Source organism: Lepidochelys kempii, chromosome 11 (assembly GCF_965140285.1).
Source record: "Lepidochelys kempii isolate rLepKem1 chromosome 11, rLepKem1.hap1, whole genome shotgun sequence".
In the NCBI taxonomy this organism is placed as follows: Eukaryota; Metazoa; Chordata; order Testudines; family Cheloniidae; genus Lepidochelys; species Lepidochelys kempii.
The window spans coordinates 20,008,151-20,026,002 of NC_136390.1; positions in this window are offsets into that span (position 1 = coordinate 20,008,151).

The window sequence follows — 17,852 nt, forward strand, 5'->3', positions numbered from 1 at the left end:
AAGTGGTAACAAAATACCTCACAGTAAGTGATGGGCTGGAACTCCAAAGGTTCCATTTGATTTTCTTTTGTATAAGCTCTCAAAAGTTTAGACACTGATCCCAGTTTCTAGGTACAATTGTAACACAACTAGTAATAATAATAGTTACATTGGTGGTATTTGATTATTCTGTAGTGTGAGATCATGTCATTATGGTCTTTGCCTATGTGATCAGTGGACTGGATCAGGTGCTTAGGACTCCTGAGGTCAGAATAATCTTGGCTCTGCCATTGACCTCTGCTCAATGACTTTGGGCAGGGTATGATGTCAGTCTCTTTCCCCCTCTGTAACATATCAACAATACTTGCCTATCTTACATGGTATCTTGGTATCTTACCATCTTAATGGGTCTCATTAGGTTTAGCTAATTAATGTTTGACAAGTGCTTTGCAAATATTTTATACTATGTAAGTGCACACTATTGTCTCACTTCACCCACATAGTTGTTATTGGGGCATTTGCGACTATGTGGGTGAAACAAGACAATTACTAGGCTGCCTAATGAACTCACACAGAAAAACAATAAAAGACAAAAACACCCTATAGCCCATGGGCGACCACTTTTCACAAAGCGATCTCTCCATATCTGACGTCTCAATCCTCATGCACAAAGGAAATGTACACAACACCTTCTAAAGATGAGCCTGGGAGCTTAAACTCAGACCTTTGCTCGACACAAAAAATCAGTGACTGAACAGAGATGTTGGATTTATGGTTTATTATAACAATCAATAATCCACTATCCTCCCACCCCATCTTTTTTTTCCTCCCCCACCCCATGACTGCAGAGGTGCTAACTGACCACTTCACTTGAATGGTCCCTTGAAATATGTGTGAATTACTTATGCTAAACAATCTGTTCCACCGTGTATTTAGCTGTGACACTCTGAGTACATTTCCCAGACCTGAAGAGGAGCTCTGTGTAAGGTCAAAAATGTGTCTCTTTCACCAACAGAAGTTGGTCCAATAAAAGATATGACCTCACCCACCTTGTGTCTCTAATATCCTGGGTTCAACATAGCTACAACAACACTGCAAAATACATTGTAAACACTAAGAGCTGATTTTTAAAAGTGGCCTTTAGGTCTGTGTGCCTCCTTTTTTGGTAGTTCAACTTGTGACAATTTTAAAACAGAGATAATTAAAATCAGTAGGCACTGCAGAACATGTAGGCGCAGGTATTTCCATCTCTTTGATTTTAAACCATGAGGTTACTGCAGACTAGAAGACATAAAGATCCCACACAACCACACACAGCCTGACTTAGGCCATGTCTACACTACCACTTATGTCGGCAAAACTTATGTCACTAAGGGGTGTGAAAAAACACCCCCCAAGTGACATAAGTTTTGCCAGCATAAGTGGTGGTGTGCACAGCCCTATGTCGGCAGGAGAGCTTCTCCTGCCAACAGAGCTACCACTACTTGTTGGGGGTGGTTTAATTATGTCAGTGGGAGAGCTTGCTCCTGTCGGCATAGAGCAGCTACACAAGAGCTCTTACAGTGGCAAAGCCGCATTGGTACAGCTGTGCTGCTGTAAGGTCTCTAGTGTAGACATAGCCTTACTTTTCACTCGATGGAAGGAATCATTGAACCCTGCAGGCAGTATTAAGCTCTTCAGTTCGTCTGCTGGTGGAGTCGGGGGCTCTGCTTTTGCTTTCAAATTAAGATGATTATGTGCCTTTTATTTTCAACAAGATAGCTTCTAGAAGCGGCATGCTGTGTTTCTTGATAATATACGGGCAATATGCTGTATCATGGTACCTACCCATTCAGTTTCATATCCTGTGCCTAAAAAAAAGGGATATGTGATTAACCAAATCCATGTACTGTTCTTCTCCACGCATATTTTAATGCTAATTTGGAGGAATCAATCAAAGTCAAGAGGATTTCTTACTGAGCATAAGTAAGGGCAACACAGTCTGACACTGGTTTTTTGTTTTTTGGGTTTTTTTAACAGAAATCATACGTGGGTGCAAAAATCTATCCCTGCCTGCTAACTAAACAGCACTTTTTGTTGTCTTGGTCACCGCTGCAATACTTTGGAGGACTTTCTATTGCTGCTGCTATGATTTCTGACAATAAAGGTCTCTTAATTTAGCAGGCAAGGGAATAACAAAACCCGGAAGCTGAAGCTGATGTTGGACAAGTTTTGACTAGCATATATGGTGCAATTTTTTACAGTGATAGTAATTAACCATAGAAATCTTGACTAAGGGATGTAGGTTCTCCATCACTTGAAGACTTTAAAACAAGACTGGATAAAAAGCTTTCTAAAAGATATGCTCTTGCTTAACCGGAATTAAGAAGTTGTGGGCTTGATGTAGGGACTACTGCGCAAAAATCTCTGGCCTGTGTTATGCAGGAGATCAGACTCACTATAGGATCATAATGGTCCCTTAAAACCTATGAATTTTTTTCTCCAGTCTTGATTTTCAAAATAATCATTTTCCTACAGAATAATATTTAAATATAAAAATTCCTTAATTCCTCTAATTTTGTTTAAACTCCCAAACTCCCTTTAATTTTGTTTAAACTCCCAAATCCAAATCTATCCAGGATGGGTACAATAGCTTAATTGATTGTGGGGTTAGTGGAGAATGCAGTCTGCATTATGGCAGCCCTGGGAATCCTGTTTTAAACCGCCAGGAAAATGGTCAGCTAAATACATTCAGCAATTTCAAAGGCCTGCCAGGACTTCCTTGGGCCACAATTTGTCAAAATATATTCGTACCAAATATTTCACTCTATAGAACATAGATGCTACCTTTTCTAATGATAAAGGTATGACCAGAAGACCAATAATAATTAACTGACCAAAAACATAAATTAAAAAAGACACTGGTACAGAAGAAAGGTTAATAATACATTGGCACTAACAAGCTTGGCTCAAAAACAGAATAAATATTTTATGCAAGCCTTAACTCTAGTCCATTATCGTAATTATAGTTAAGGGCTTGTAGAATAATGATCTCTGTAAAGGTATGAAGAACTCTGTAGAGATTTCTCAGCCTAACCTTTTGACTTCTTCTCCATCCTAACTATTGATTATTGGAATACATTAGAAGATAGGCTCATTGAAATTCCAGATCCTTCCAAAGATGAAAGGGCCAAATTATTAGTCTTTTTAATTTGACACAATTCCATCTACAGCAGCACTATCTTATCTTGAAAACATGTAGCAGTGAGCACGGTGAATAGGCAGACACGAGACAGGAGGAGGCAGAAAGAAACGACTGGGTTTGTGAAAATGCATTGTTGCTGGAACTTGCCATTGCCCAGGTACTTTTCTATGGAGTTAAAAAATCAAGGATTTGCGTGATTGTACAGGGTAGAACAAAGTAACAAATGTGTTTAAAAACAAAACTACTGGCTGTGGTGGAATCTAATAGAGAGCAAACTAAATTCATTGGCTACACTGGAGAGACGCAGGGGTAAATTTGGTCCATTGTGCCCATAAATGATGTGTGCAAAACTTTCAGCTGTTTCCACAGAAAAAAGGCATATGACCCCTAGAACAGGAATAGACTGGGGAACACATTACTTATCTATAGTACAACCCCATTTGTCCTAATCTCTTTTAACCAAAAGCCTTGTCTAAGGGCAGGTCTACACTTAAAACACTGCATCAGCGCAGCTGCACTGCTGTAGCTGTCAAGTGAAGATGCTTCTGTGTTTCATGGGAGAGCTTCTCCTGTCGGTGTGGTTAATGTTGATGGGAGAAGCTGTCCCGCTGACATACTGCTTTCTGTTTTTTCTTGTGAGGCCTGAGGCCTGAACTAAAGTAGTGGTCAAGCTTTGTTGATATGAAGCAAAGTTAGCAGACCTCACCCTAGGCCTCTGATACAAGGGCTGATGTTTCAGGCTCCTTTTCTTCTACACTTTCTGCATGCGGGGTTATGTCGGTATAACTACATTGCTCAGGGGTGTGGATTTCTCCCTGAGCGATGTAGTGATACTGATATAAGTGTGTAGTATAGACCTGGCCTGAATATACATTCTCTGGTGCCAGGTGTCTGGTTTTCAACTGGGATGCCCAGGCGAAAAGGGACCCTGGTGACTCCAGTCAGCACCACTGACTGGGCCATTGAAAGTCCAGTTGGCGGTACAGTGGGGCTAAGGCACACTCCCTGCTTGCCATGGTTCCGCGTGGCTCCCGGAAGCAGCAGCATGTCCCCCCTTTGACTCCTAGGCATAGGGGCAGCCAGGGGGCTCTATATGCTGCCCCGGCCCCAAGCACTGGCTCTGCAGCTTCCATTGGCCCAGAACCATGGGCAATGGGAGCTGCGTGGGCTGCACCTGCAGATCGGGAAGCACACAGAGCCGCCTGGCCATACCTCCGCACAGGAGCCAGAGATGGGGCATGCCGCTGCTTCCGGGCACTACTTGAGGTAAGCACCACCTGGAGCCTGCACCCCTGACCCCCCTCCTACCCCCCTTGCCCCAGCCCTGATCCCCCTCCCACCCTCCGCACCCCTCAATCCCAGACCGGAGCACCTTCTTACACCCCAAACCCCTCAGCCCTAGCCCCACCCCAGACTCTGCACCCTAAGCCAGAGCCCTCATACCCCCCACCACTACAACCCCCTGTCCCCTCCCAGAGGCCCCTCACACACTCTGAACCCCTCAGCCCCAGACCAGAGCCCCCTCCTGCACCTCAGATCCCTCATCCCTGGCTCCACACCAGACCCTGCACCCCAGCCGGAGCCCTTATCCCCCCGCACCCCAACCCCCTGCCCCAAGTCACCCTGAACCCCTAATTTCTGGCCCCACCCTGGAACCTGCACCCCCAACCCATATCCCCACCCACACTCCAACCTCCTGCCTCAGCCCGGAGCCCTCTCCCATACTCTGAATCCCTTGGCTCCACCCCTGAGCCCGGAACTCCCCCTACACCCCAAACTCCTCATCCCTGGCTCCACCCCAGAGCCCGCAGCCCCAGCTGGAGCCCTCACCCCCTCCTGCACCCCAATCCCCTGAGCCAGCCCTGTGAAAATGAGCAAATGAGTGAGGGTGGGGAGAGCGATCGACAGAGGGCAAGGGGATGGAGTGAGTGGGGGCAGGGCCTAGGAGAAGGGGTGGGGCTGGGTGGGGCCTCAGATGAGGGGTGGGGCAGGGGGCTGGGCAAGAGTGTTCAGTTTTGTGTGAGTAGAAAGTTGGCAATCCCAGTGAATCACCTAGTTAACAGTTGCTCCCAGTTATACTACTGCATTATGCGTCTCATTATCTGACCTCTCACTTATCGTAAAGCTTTTCATTTCCAGGCAGCATTTCAGATTCATGTGTTTGTGCCATACCACCCAGTCAGCTTGCAGAAATTGCCGCTGTACCGGTTGTCACAAATGCTGCAGATAAAGTGAAATTTACAGGCATTGTAATGCTTAAAACTGTGACAATGCAAGGCAAAATTTGCTGACGAATGTGGAATTTTAAAGGGATACAGAAGATAGGATTTAATTGACCACATAAAAAGACGAGCTGCCAATCAGAAACTTGTGCATGCAGGCTGATGAAGTTCAGGTAGGTATTCTCTGCAACTGGAGAGCCACATTGAGCATCCATTCGCCTAATCCATGGGGAAAATGAAACATGCAATTCTACTTAATAACTCTAATTAAATGTTGCAGTTATAATACCTGCGACAGCACTGTGATTTTGATTTACATTGGTGTAAATCTGGAATAGCTCTAATAATGGAGTTACTCCAGCCTTGCAAGGATGTAGGTTAGATCAGAATTTGCTCCTTTGATTTATAAATTGTGCATGGCAGGGTACAGTATAGCAATGGGGCAGTCATAAGATTCCCAGGAAAGTAAGTCATAATAAAAAAGGATGCAGTGTATAAAGACATAATGTATCTCAGGTTATTCTCATTGCAAGGAGCCTCCCATACAGTGTGTCATACCACTCTGTGACTGACAGTGTTCGCACTGACTACGGTAGAGCTATTTCAATATATACCCACTGAGGATCTGGCCCATGAAGTCAGTTATATTATTCTGTTCAGCGTGTGGCATGTAAGCGGCTGTTCTGCTTATTAGCTCTTGAATAAAAGTGAAGCTGGCTGGTCCCTGCACTCCTCCTTCCCTAACCTTATCTAACCTCAGCTGGGAACACATCCAGTCTCGGTTTGCTAAATGAACGGTCTGGATGTCCCCTTTTCACCTGCAGCTCATTGCTTCCTGGTTAACAGGCATGTGTACTGTGCTTCATGGCAGGGGAGAGACAGGGCCAATTGGAGTGAACACAGGGGTTTCTTTGTTCAGGATGCTAGGCACTCTTAGACACCATTGCGCCTTGGCTCTCTTTTATGCAGGCTAAGGAACACAGCCCATGCTGCACGGTATGACTACATAGTTTCTGGCAATATCCTTTTGGGAGTGCGGGGATGTCAGGAGGAGGGGATGTTCTTGGGCCCAACAATTTTTGTACCCAACCAGTCCTAGATAGTGGGCTGCATGTAACACTGGTCAGGCTGTAGGTGCTTCATCGACAAGGACCTAAGGCTCTAGCACCGGGTGTGTCCCAAATCACACCTCGCAAACTGCCTCCAATCACCACATTCCTCCCAGATAGCCTGACTCTCTGGCCAGTTCCCCACCAACTGCCACCCTATATGCCACAGAACTGTTCTTTCCTCTGCTTTTCCAGAATAATTTCTAAATTATCTCCCTCAAGTCAGCACTGAGCTTGAGTACATTCATTTCACTGCTCTCTGTTGATTCATGGCTGCTCAGCCATTCCACAACACACTTGCCTAAGCACCTGGCTATCGGGGGCGGGGGGTTCTGAAAACAATTTTAAGGAGGGGATGTGATAGATAATTTCTGTAGCTGAACTGCAGAGGGAATTTCGCTATGTAAGATAACCACTTCTGCAGATCAGAAAGGAATGGCCAGGATTTTTAGAGGGAGGGTCTCTGTTGGGGGATGAGGCTGTTCTGTACTATTTCCCATGCAAAACATAAATTTGCCAAAGGAATCAAATTCTTGATAGCTTTAAAGGCACTATAGTACCCTAGAGCCCAGCACTCCACTCCCTTTGGCATGAGTATATGGCTGTACAGGTATATATATAAATGCCAATGAATGAAATACGGTACTGTAGAACGTCCCAGCTGCAAGAAAAATATCTGGTAACGGAAGAGAAATACTATATTCTGATGCCAGTTGTGCTTCTCTGTAGAACTGTACTTTGACTTATGGGTTAGCAGTGGATATCAGGCATGCTCATGTGTCACAGTATGTTATAGGCAGGGCTTCAAGAAGATGGTCACATTTCTAGGCCAATTTGTGTGATAAGTTTAAAGTAATTCTGCAGAAAAATATACTAAATATATACCTTTTTTAGCTACATTAGCATAGATAATATGCAAGCTAATAGAATTAATACATACAATTGTGCTTAACAGTATGATTGAGTAATGCATTGTATGCCCTGATCATTTCATCTTGGAAATAGAAAATCCACTATAAATGTTCTGGGACTTGGATGTGGCACGGGTAAGGTGTTTGCACCTTGCAGCAAAACAAATTCCCTACATTTGTGCATCTATTTTTAAAGAGCTGGTCTTGCTGTAGAAAGAACTGTCAGCACTTTCAAAAAACTACTGAAGTGTTATGTTAACAACTCCAATTTGTGTTGAACTGGAAAGCGGTGGTAATGGGCGTCACCATGCACAAGTGCAATGGCCTTTCATTTTTAGAAACCTGGGTTCAAATCCTAGTTTATTTAACAAATGAAATGAATTTCACGATCTTGCTTTACTCTGTATTTGGACACATTTGAAGTTGGAAAAATTGAAATGTTAAACAATGAAAAATGGTTGCATTTTTAATCAAAACCTTGCATGGAAAATATATATCATAAATATGGAGTTCATAGATATGAAACTGGGATTCTGAGTTTGGCACCTTTACATTTCTGAGAATTTAGAAGTCATTTGTTCTCAGAGTTGCTACAGACTGTACCCAAGATACATACACTGTGCTCTTTCATGGAGACATTCGTTTTGTTACCTTCTGATTGTTTTTCCCTGTTCTAAAATTTGTTATTTCAGACTAAAAGTCAAATCCCACTGAGGAAAATAGAAAGGAGCATAAACTCCGGCAAGTCAATTGTAAAAGTATAATTAGGCAGGTCAAAAAAAAAATTCAAACTGCAACTAGTAAAAGACACAAAAACTAACAGCAATTTTTTTAAGTACACCAGAAGCAGGAAGTCTGCCAAACAATCAGTGGGGCCATTGGACAATCAGGGTGCTAAAGGAGCAGTCAAGGAAGACAAGGCCATTGCAAAGAAGCTAAATTAATTATTTGCATCAGTCTTCACCACAGAGCATGTGAGGAAGATTCCCACACTTGAGCCATTCTTTTTAGGTGGCAAATCTGAGGAACTGGCCCAGAATGAGGTGTCAATAAGAGATTTTTTGAACAAGTTAATAAATTAAACAGTAATGAGTCACCAGGTATTCACTCAAGAGTTCTGAAGGAACTCAAATATGAAATTCCAGAACTACAATTTCTGGTATGTAACCTACCACTAAAATCAGCCTCTGTACCAGATGACTAGAGGATAGCTAATGTAATGCTGATTTTTAAAAAGGCTCCAGAAGAAGTCCTGGCAATTATGGGTTGGTAAACCTAACCTACTAGGCAAATTGGTTGAAACTCTAGTAAAGAACAAAATTATCAGACACATAGTTAAACATAATTTGTTGGGGAAGAGTCAACCCAGATTTTGTAAAGGAAAATCGTGCCTCACCAATCTATTAAAATTCTTTGAGAATGTCAATAAGCATGTGGAGAAGGGTGATCCAATAGATATAGTGTACTTAGATTTTCAGAAACCCTTTGACAAGGTCCCACGCCAAAGCTCTTAAGCAAAGTAAGCAGTCATGGAATAAGAGAGAAGGTCTTTGCATGGATCAATAACTGGTTAAAAGATAGGAAACAAAGGGTAGGAATAGATGGTCAGTTTTCAGAATGGAGAGAGGTAAATAGCATGGTCCTCCAAGGATCTGTACTGGGACCTGTGCTGTTCAACATATTCATAAATGGTCTGGAAAAGATGGTGAACAGAGAGGTGGCAAAATTTGCAGACAATACAAAATTACTCAAGATAGTTAAGTCCAAAGCAGACTGCAAAGAGTTACAAAGGGAGCTCACAAAACTGGGTGACTGGGCAACAAAATGGCAGATGAAATTCAATGTTGATAAGTGCAAAGTAATGCACATTCAAAAATGTAATTCCAACTGTCCAACCAAAATGATGGGGTCTACCACTCACAAAACAGATCTTGGAGTCATTGTGGATGGTTCTCTGAAAACATCTCTCAATGTGCCATGGCACTCAAAAAGCTAATATAATGGTAGGAACCATTCAGAATGGGATAGATAATAAGACAGGCAATATTGTAATGCCACTGTATAAACCAATGGTACACCCACAACCTGAATACCGCAGTTCTGGTTACCCCATCTCAGAAAAGATATTTTAGAATTGGAAATGGTACAGAGAAGGACAACAAAAATGATTAGGGATGTGGAACAGCTTCCATATGAGGAGAGATTAAAAGACTGGGATTGTTCATTTTAGAAAAGAGACAACTAAGAGGAGATATGGTAGAGATCTATAAAATCATGAATGTTGTTGAGAAACTGAATAGGGAAATCTTATTTACCCCTTTGCCTAACACAAGAATCAGGGGTCACTCCATGAAATAAATAGGCAGCAGGTTTAAAAGTAATATAGCGAAGTCTTTCTCCACAAAATGCAAAGTCAGCCTGTGGAACTTATTACCAGGGGATGTTGGGAAGGCCAAAAGTATAACTGGTTTAGAAAAGAATGAGATAAGTTCATGGAGGATAGGGCCATCAATGGCTCTTAGCCATTAGGGACGTTACTCCATGCTCTGGGTGTCCATAAAACTCTGACAGCCAGAAGGTGGACAATAGGGGTTGGATCACTTGATAATTAGAGCCCTGCATGGATACAAATTTATATCTGTGGGTGTGGATATCCGTGGAGTTGCAGGGCTCTACCAGGAACTGCAGCAGTGAAAGGAGCAGCACATTGGGCCGCCGCTCCCAGGACCCAGTGCCCCGCACTGCCTGCTCCTCCTGCGTGGCTGTACCACTCACAGTTCCCCCCACCCCGGACCCGCCCACTGGTGCGGGCACCAGGCTCACTGGCAGCTGTCCCTGCTCGTGTGTTCAAGCAGCACGCATGCCCCCAAACGTCCCTTCCATGTAGCAGTCTGCGTCTCCTGTCTAGGGGTGTGCCAGATGTGAGCCACTTGAACACATGAGCATGCCCAGGGACATCTGGTCATTCTTACGCTCTTATGTGCAGAGATTCACCCTTTTGTCTTGTCAGCAGTAGAGGGAGGGGGAACCCTAGGGCATCAGTAGCCTCTCAGCTCCAAGTAAGGCAGGTGCCTCAGGCAGATGAGGACAGGCAAGGTCTTATGTAACAGGAGGAGCCTGAGGGAGTTATCAGATGGGTTACTTTAAATGTAACTTATAGTGTTGGGTATCGAGAGCTGCAGAGTCTGTATGGAAGAGGCAGCAAATACTGTATGTAGAGGCAGCACCTCCCCCACCCCCGCCCCCGCCCCCTGGTTCCAGCACCTGTGGCATATGGGACAGTTCAACAGCTGGGAGAGGGATTGGACCCTGTGTCATGGGTGTGAAGGGAAGGGTAGACACCTTTTGGGGTCCCTCCTGGCCGGAGGAAAAACCCTTTCACCTGTAAAGGGTTAAGAAGCTAGGATAACCTCGCTGGCACCTGACCAAAATGACCAATGAGGAGACAAGATACTTTCAAAAGCTGGAGGGAGAGAGAAACAAAGCCTCTCTCTTGGTCTGTGTGATGCTTTTGCCGGGGACAGAACAGGAATGGAGTCTTAGAACTTAGTCAGTAATCTAGCTAGATATGCGTTAGATTCTGTTTTCTTTAAATGGCTGAGAAAATAAGCTGTGCTGAATGGAATGTAGATTCCTGTTTTTGTGTCTTACTTAAGGTTTTGCCTAGAGGGATTCTCTATATTTTGAATCTAATTCCCCTGTAAGGTATTTACCATCCTGATTTTACAGAGGTGATTCTTTTTACTTTTTCTTCTATTAAAATTCTTCTTTTAAGAAACTGAATGCTTTTTCATTGTCCTTAAGATCCAAGGGTTTGGGTCTGTGATCACCTATGCAAACTGGTGAGGATTTTTATCAAACCTTCCCCAGGAAAGGGGGGTAAGGTTTGGGAGGATTTTGGGGTGAAAGACGTTTCCAAACGAACTCTTTCCCCATAACCGGTGTTAGACGTTTGGTGGTGGCAGCGAAAGTCCAAGGGCAAAAGGTAAAATAGTTTGTACCTTGGGGAAGTTTTAAACTAAGCTGGTAAAAGTAAGCTTAGGAGATTTTTATGCAGGTCCCCACATCTGTACCCTAGCGTTCAGAGTGGGGAAGGAACCTTGACACCCTGTTAAAAGGATTGAGCTGGATGGGGACTACAATGGGGGGTACCAGGTAGGTTCAGTTGTTGAGAGAGGGATGTGTCTGGAGCTTATTTGATGGAGTGCCACTAGAGGAGGCTTGGTGTTTGGGTGACAGCAGTGGAAGAGTTTAGCAGAGGAGATTCGTTCCTGGCATTGGCAGGGATGAAGTTTGGCAGCTGGGAGGAAGTTAAATTAGAGGTTGGGACTAAATCAGAAATTGCCCATCCCTTTCTAAATAGAGAGGCAATTCTCAAAGGAGAGAAGACAATTTCAAGCTTTTGAAAGAAGCTCATTTAACAAAAGGGTGTGCTTGCCTCTGTGTTGTTTAATCAGGCCATGCATTGTTCTGTTTATTGGCTTATTACTTAATTGTTTACTTTATTTATTATTAGATGCTTGTCTAAAATATACCGTACTTCCATGGAGACTTCTAATGCTGTTAATTTTTGCTTCTCCAAATCAAACTGAGCATTAATGCTACGGTACAACACGTTATCATGGTCACTAGAGGGCCACATAGCCCAGCAGTTTAAAACTCACTTTTAATTCATTTCAGATACACAGATGAGGTAACTGAAACATATAGCTTGTTGGACTGAAGTTAGTTCAGATTTGATTTGCTGGGTCAGAGCATCTTGGTATCAACTGTTCCGGAGCCAAGCTCTGGTCTACCCTAGAGTCCTGTTCTTGGCACAATCTGACATTGATCTTTAGGCTGCCAGATCACATCATGATCCACTGCAAAATTCTCATACAGGATGGATGCCAATGATATAGAACTATAATTTTACTTTAAACCCTTTTGGCTCAGAGACACGATTGATTGCTTCTCAAATACATGTCCTGAGACAGCTAGCAATTTTCTAAAACGGAATAGGTCAAAAACTAAGGCTAGTTTTATTGGTGTAAAGAGCAGGAGGTATTTAGAGGTATTGGGCATTGTTCTGCTCTTACACTAATTTTACACCAGTAAAATGGAGTTACTTCTGATTTGCACCAGGACAGAATCACTTAGGGTTTGATTTTTCTATTGCATGTCAGTAATTTTCTTGAACTGCTCTTATTAAATAAGAAAGTATTTGGACCTACTGAGTTAAACTCGTGAGGCGCATGGCCATTCTGTCAACTGTACAAATAGCTACAATCTCTCCGTGCCCTTAAGTGAACGCATCTGCTACTGAGATCCTGGTAACAGGCCTTCCTTACTTTCATGTAGGATTAATGCCTTGTAGGGTACAGAAGCAAAATGTGGTTGTTTTCAGGTTGCATAATACTGAATAGTTTGTACATTTTACCCTTTGCTTTGGGTCATAATGTAATTCCTTCAATTTTATGGCACTACACTAGTTAAGTGTTTATGAAAGTATATTACTGTCCTGTGAGAAATTATGAAATATGGCTCTTATATAACAGTATATTTTTTCCTGGGGCTGCATTTCCCTCTTTTGGTGGTTAAATACTTTTCCTTTGCAACAAGTATTAAATTTTAAAAAACAGGAACAGACTGTATCTATTTGTCTACACACGCACACACACACAGTTATAACTAACAGCAATCAGGAAACAAGAAAAAATAAAAATGATGAGCATTCAGAAATCCGGAAGGGTTTGTATGAGGGATGCAGGAAATCTTTAGATATCCACGCCTTTCTCCATAAATAAATACATCAAACAAACATAGAAAGCTGTAAAGAGAAATCCTAAGGTCCTGAACCCCAATGTATATGTACTACTTGTACATATGTACAATGTATATGTACTCCAAGAGTACTAGGCTTAGTGCAACATTCCTCAAATTTGTGCTCCCTTTGGAAAGAAGCTGTGCAAGAAATTCAGAATGAAATAATTTCTACCATTCCTTCATCCCTGTGCTGATTTTCAAGTCATGGTTTGGTTTGGGGATGACCTTGCACCGTACTGGATTTTGCCGCAGGAGAACTCCCAAGAAAACCTTGAAGGGGCTGTTCAAGTCCAGGAAAAAGTCCTCGATCTGTTTTCCTTTCTACATGGACATTGAGGAGAATTTCAGGGAATCTTGGGAAAGCCAGATGATTGCCTGGTCCTAAAATGCACATTTTAAAATCACCTGCCTATGAGATGTTATTAGACCTTGGGTGTCCCCACCATGCACAGAAGAAGTCAGCTTTCCTAGTGGAATGGTGGCTTTCCTGAAAGATTCTTGTGATAGGAAGCTCTGGAGAAATCATGAGCTGGTTACAAAGCCAGTTTTGTTGGGTTCAACCACGGCTATCCAAAATGTTAACCATTGGCCACATCCTCTGGATCCAGACTCTCTGGTGGATCACAAGTAAATGAGACAGGCCTGGATTTACCTCCAGGTAGCTTCCAACTTCTTGTATGATACTACCCTGAAAGCCTCCCTGCTGCTCATAAATAACCTCACAGGGAGAAGGACTCTTTGGTTAGCGTCATGACACCAAGAAGAGGCTCTTCGTCACTCCTTTTAAAGGCAAGAAGCTTTTTTAGGAAGGCACTGGATCAAATCCTTCAGGATCCCATGTTGAGAAGAATGACCCTGATGAACTTAAGTCATGCTACAAAATGAGGACCCAGATATTGAACTAAACAAGAGCACTAAGGAACCAGTCTAAAGTCAGTGTTGTTTGACAAGATGATTAAGGAGAATTTGATACCAGGGAAACAAGTTCCCCAAAGAGGCATGGCTGCTTCCTGCCTAGAGTGATGTCTGTTCCTGGGGAGAGCTGAAATGTATAGAAATTAGATAGTATCCCTTTAAATTGTTTGGGAGCACTGTAATGGGCCTCCCTGTCTTCTATAGCAGAAGCCCACCAGCACCTAAAAGAGTAGAAGTGGATGTTGCTAAGGCTTGTATGTTACATGGTTATTTGGAATCCCACGCTGACTGTGTGGGTTCTGCATATTCTTAATGTTAAATAGAGAGAAAAAGTACCACACACCCTTTACTTGGCATTTCAGAGTCAGTCACAAGACATAGCCCTTTGAATGCAGTGTCTCATGAGTTGTGGTCACGCTTCCCCTAGTTCTCCTATCTCAGTAAGCCTACTCAGGGTTTATCTCAATTTCTGCTGGGCCTAACCCAACGTCCAGTAGGGTACTAGAAAAGTCATTTTACAAGGTAAAGCCTAAATCTCCCTTTCTTTCCCTTCCTGCCACTCATATTAAGTAATGCCTAGTCTCTAAAAAGGCTCTTCTTATAATCTTTTTATTGCCTTACATACTCTTGCATCAGGCAAACCTAAAACAGAAGATAACTGTAATTGGATTCAGAGGCTATCCTTCTAGTAATAAAATATTTATATAACTCAGCATGGGAATTCAGGTTTGAGCTTTGACACTCAACAAAGGAGATTCTGGGTCATCCACCCCACACTACACTACCTGAGGCCACTAGTTTGGCAAAGGCAGCAACTGCCACAATTTGCAGCAAAGATGTTGTTCAGCCCCTGTTATCCTTTGCTTTGAGCAGAAGTAGCAGCAAAAATTATTCCACTAAATATATTTGCAGAGTGCAAGCTGCAGAGTACTTGTGCTGGAAATATTTCATTTCTGAAGAGTGTTTGTACAAAATCTAAGATGTTGAATCCCAGGGGAGCTTTTTCTGAGAAACAACAGGAAACATCATAACAGTAGTTTCATTTCCACTAGTCAGTGCCTGATAATCTGATAACACTTCCAGTTAGACCTGCTAGCAAGTTTGGGGAGAAAACATATGTTCTGTCATATTTTGTAATGATACATCTAGTGACTATACAGACATGCTAGAAAAAAATTCATGACACATTTTAGGTCCCCACTGTTTTATTAACAGATAGTTACATTCAGTGTGATTATGCAATCTATTCAGTATGCAATCTATTCAGTAATTCAGTATGCAATCTATCAATAGCTGATAATATAAAGAGTATGGCTGCCATGGCTGTTTTAAAAAATTTTTTACTTGTTTTTAACTTTAACTTCTTTAACTTATTTTGCTCAATGTGAGCAAGATCGAGCCCTTTACTTGTATGAACATTTTGAATGCTTTCATAACTGAAGCCAGTTTTGTTGTCTAATGCAATCAACTAGAGGGTACACATTTATTGGGGGGTGGGAATTCTAATCTACTTTATAGTGCTGAATGAATAGTTCCAAAAACACTCTTGGTTCACAAACATTTTTGTATGAATAAATGTCAAGCATGGTTTGTTGTGATTCTATGGGGCACATTATTTGTTATTAATGAATATTGGCACAGCTGGTAGGTATCTGGGAAAAGCTGGTCTGCAAAGACCAAACATTTTACAAATTTAAGCACAAATGATTATTTGTACTACAAGTGCTTTCTTCATTATTTACTCCTTACAATCATCCAGTGCAGGAGCAGAAAACAGTATCATGTGACTTAGGTAACCAGCCATACAATAGGAATAACAAATACTGAATAGTCAAAGCAAACAAATTGTGAACAACCTAAAGTCTGAAAAATATTCACCCAAATAATATACCTGCTCCTTTTCCCTAGGGTTTGGCTTTATTAGCTAAAATGCAATGGCAAAATGTCAATCTCAGCCTAAACTTCTTCCCTGAGTTTGCTTGTTTCTAGGGTTTCCCTCCAAGACCTCCTCCCTCTTGACTCTATATTTCCCTCCAGCATAAAGAGATAATCCATCTCCTAGTCTAACCCAAAACCCATTGAAGTTAATGGAAAGATTCCCATTGATTTAAATGGACAAGGGATCAAGCTTTATAGCTTGTTTTGGACCAAACTGGACTCACCTTTTGGCATAACTCAGGAGGTATTACTGCTGGATCTTAATCCAGGATTTCAGCTCCTTAGCCTATGGTGACCCAATAGCATGCATTCCTCTAAGTCTGCCACCCCACAACAACTCTTCCTCCTCCCGCCCTTCCCTCCCCACCAAAGAGCAGATGTCCTTGGCATATACGTTATCTAAAGAAATCATTCCCGGAGGGGTGGGAGGGATTTTTATTGGCCTAAATTTAGAGAATGTTAGGTGTATCTGGCTCTCCCTCTCTAAACTCCCTCACAAAACTCCCCTTTGCTGGTCCTTTTCACTTGGGATCTGGCTTTTTAAACTCCTGTTCGCCCTGAGTAGCCCCCTCATCAAGGGATCGGAAAGGTATTACAGACTGCAGGGTGGATTGATTTAAAGCAGGGCAATTTAAATCAATAATTTAAATAACGATTTAAATTACCAAGTGGAAAGCCTCAATTTAAATCAACTTTTCTGTTTGTACTTCAGTTATTTTCTAAAGAAAGGTGCATTCACATTGGATGATGTAACCATTAAAGCCTGTTGATTTATAACTAAATAGAGATTTGGTACATCTTTTTGTTACCTCAGAGGGTGCACTATAACTATATACATTTATTTAAGCAATTATATAGCTTATATTTTCAGGTTTTTATAAATTGTACATATTTACTCTGTTAGAAGATGGTGAATAATATATAACTTATTTACTAGATAATTAGCTTGGTAACTGGAACTTAATAAAACACACAAAACAGCATATACAATTTATTTTTATTCAACAAAACAACATTTAAATTATTTTTGGATACATAAACTTCTCATAACAAAACATGTTTCACATTTACAACTAAATGATTTATTAAATACAGGGATTAACTGTAGTCCATTAACTAAACTGATTATTTGAGGTCAGCCTGGGAAATTTTTCAAATATGCCTAAATGAAAGGGACTGGAGCCTACGTTCCTATTGGTCTAAGACTCTTGACAATGAGACAGTCTCCTAAGTTACTTATACTGACCTTGTGTGCTATATTTATAAACTTGATCTCAAAAGTTAGATTTTTCCCCTGATCCTTTCTTTAGAAAAGCAGCCTTTATCTCAAAATTTTTGCTAGATGTTCATGGATTCAGCATATTTATTTTTTATTTAAATGTTTTAAGAGATTATAATAAATTTAGGCCTTAATATATGTTGACTTACATTTAAACAGGTGTGTTTTTAAAAAGAGAAACGTATTATAATTCACATAACAATAAAAATTCCAATTTAAATTAAAAAATCCAATTTAAGTACAGAACATCCAATTTTTTTTTCAAAATAATCATTGATTTTTAGCCACAATTAATTGTTATGCAATCTTAATGACAGTAGTTACTTTTATTATAATAATCCATTATAATAGCTCATAAAAATATTCAGTCTGATCTAGAACAATTGCAAGTCCACGTTCCTTAAAGGTGATTGGATTTTCTTCCTAGAATAGTTCTGGTATCAATTTAATTTTTAGATTTAAGAACACTGTATGTATAGTATCTCCAAATAGCTTATGGGTGGAATTCAC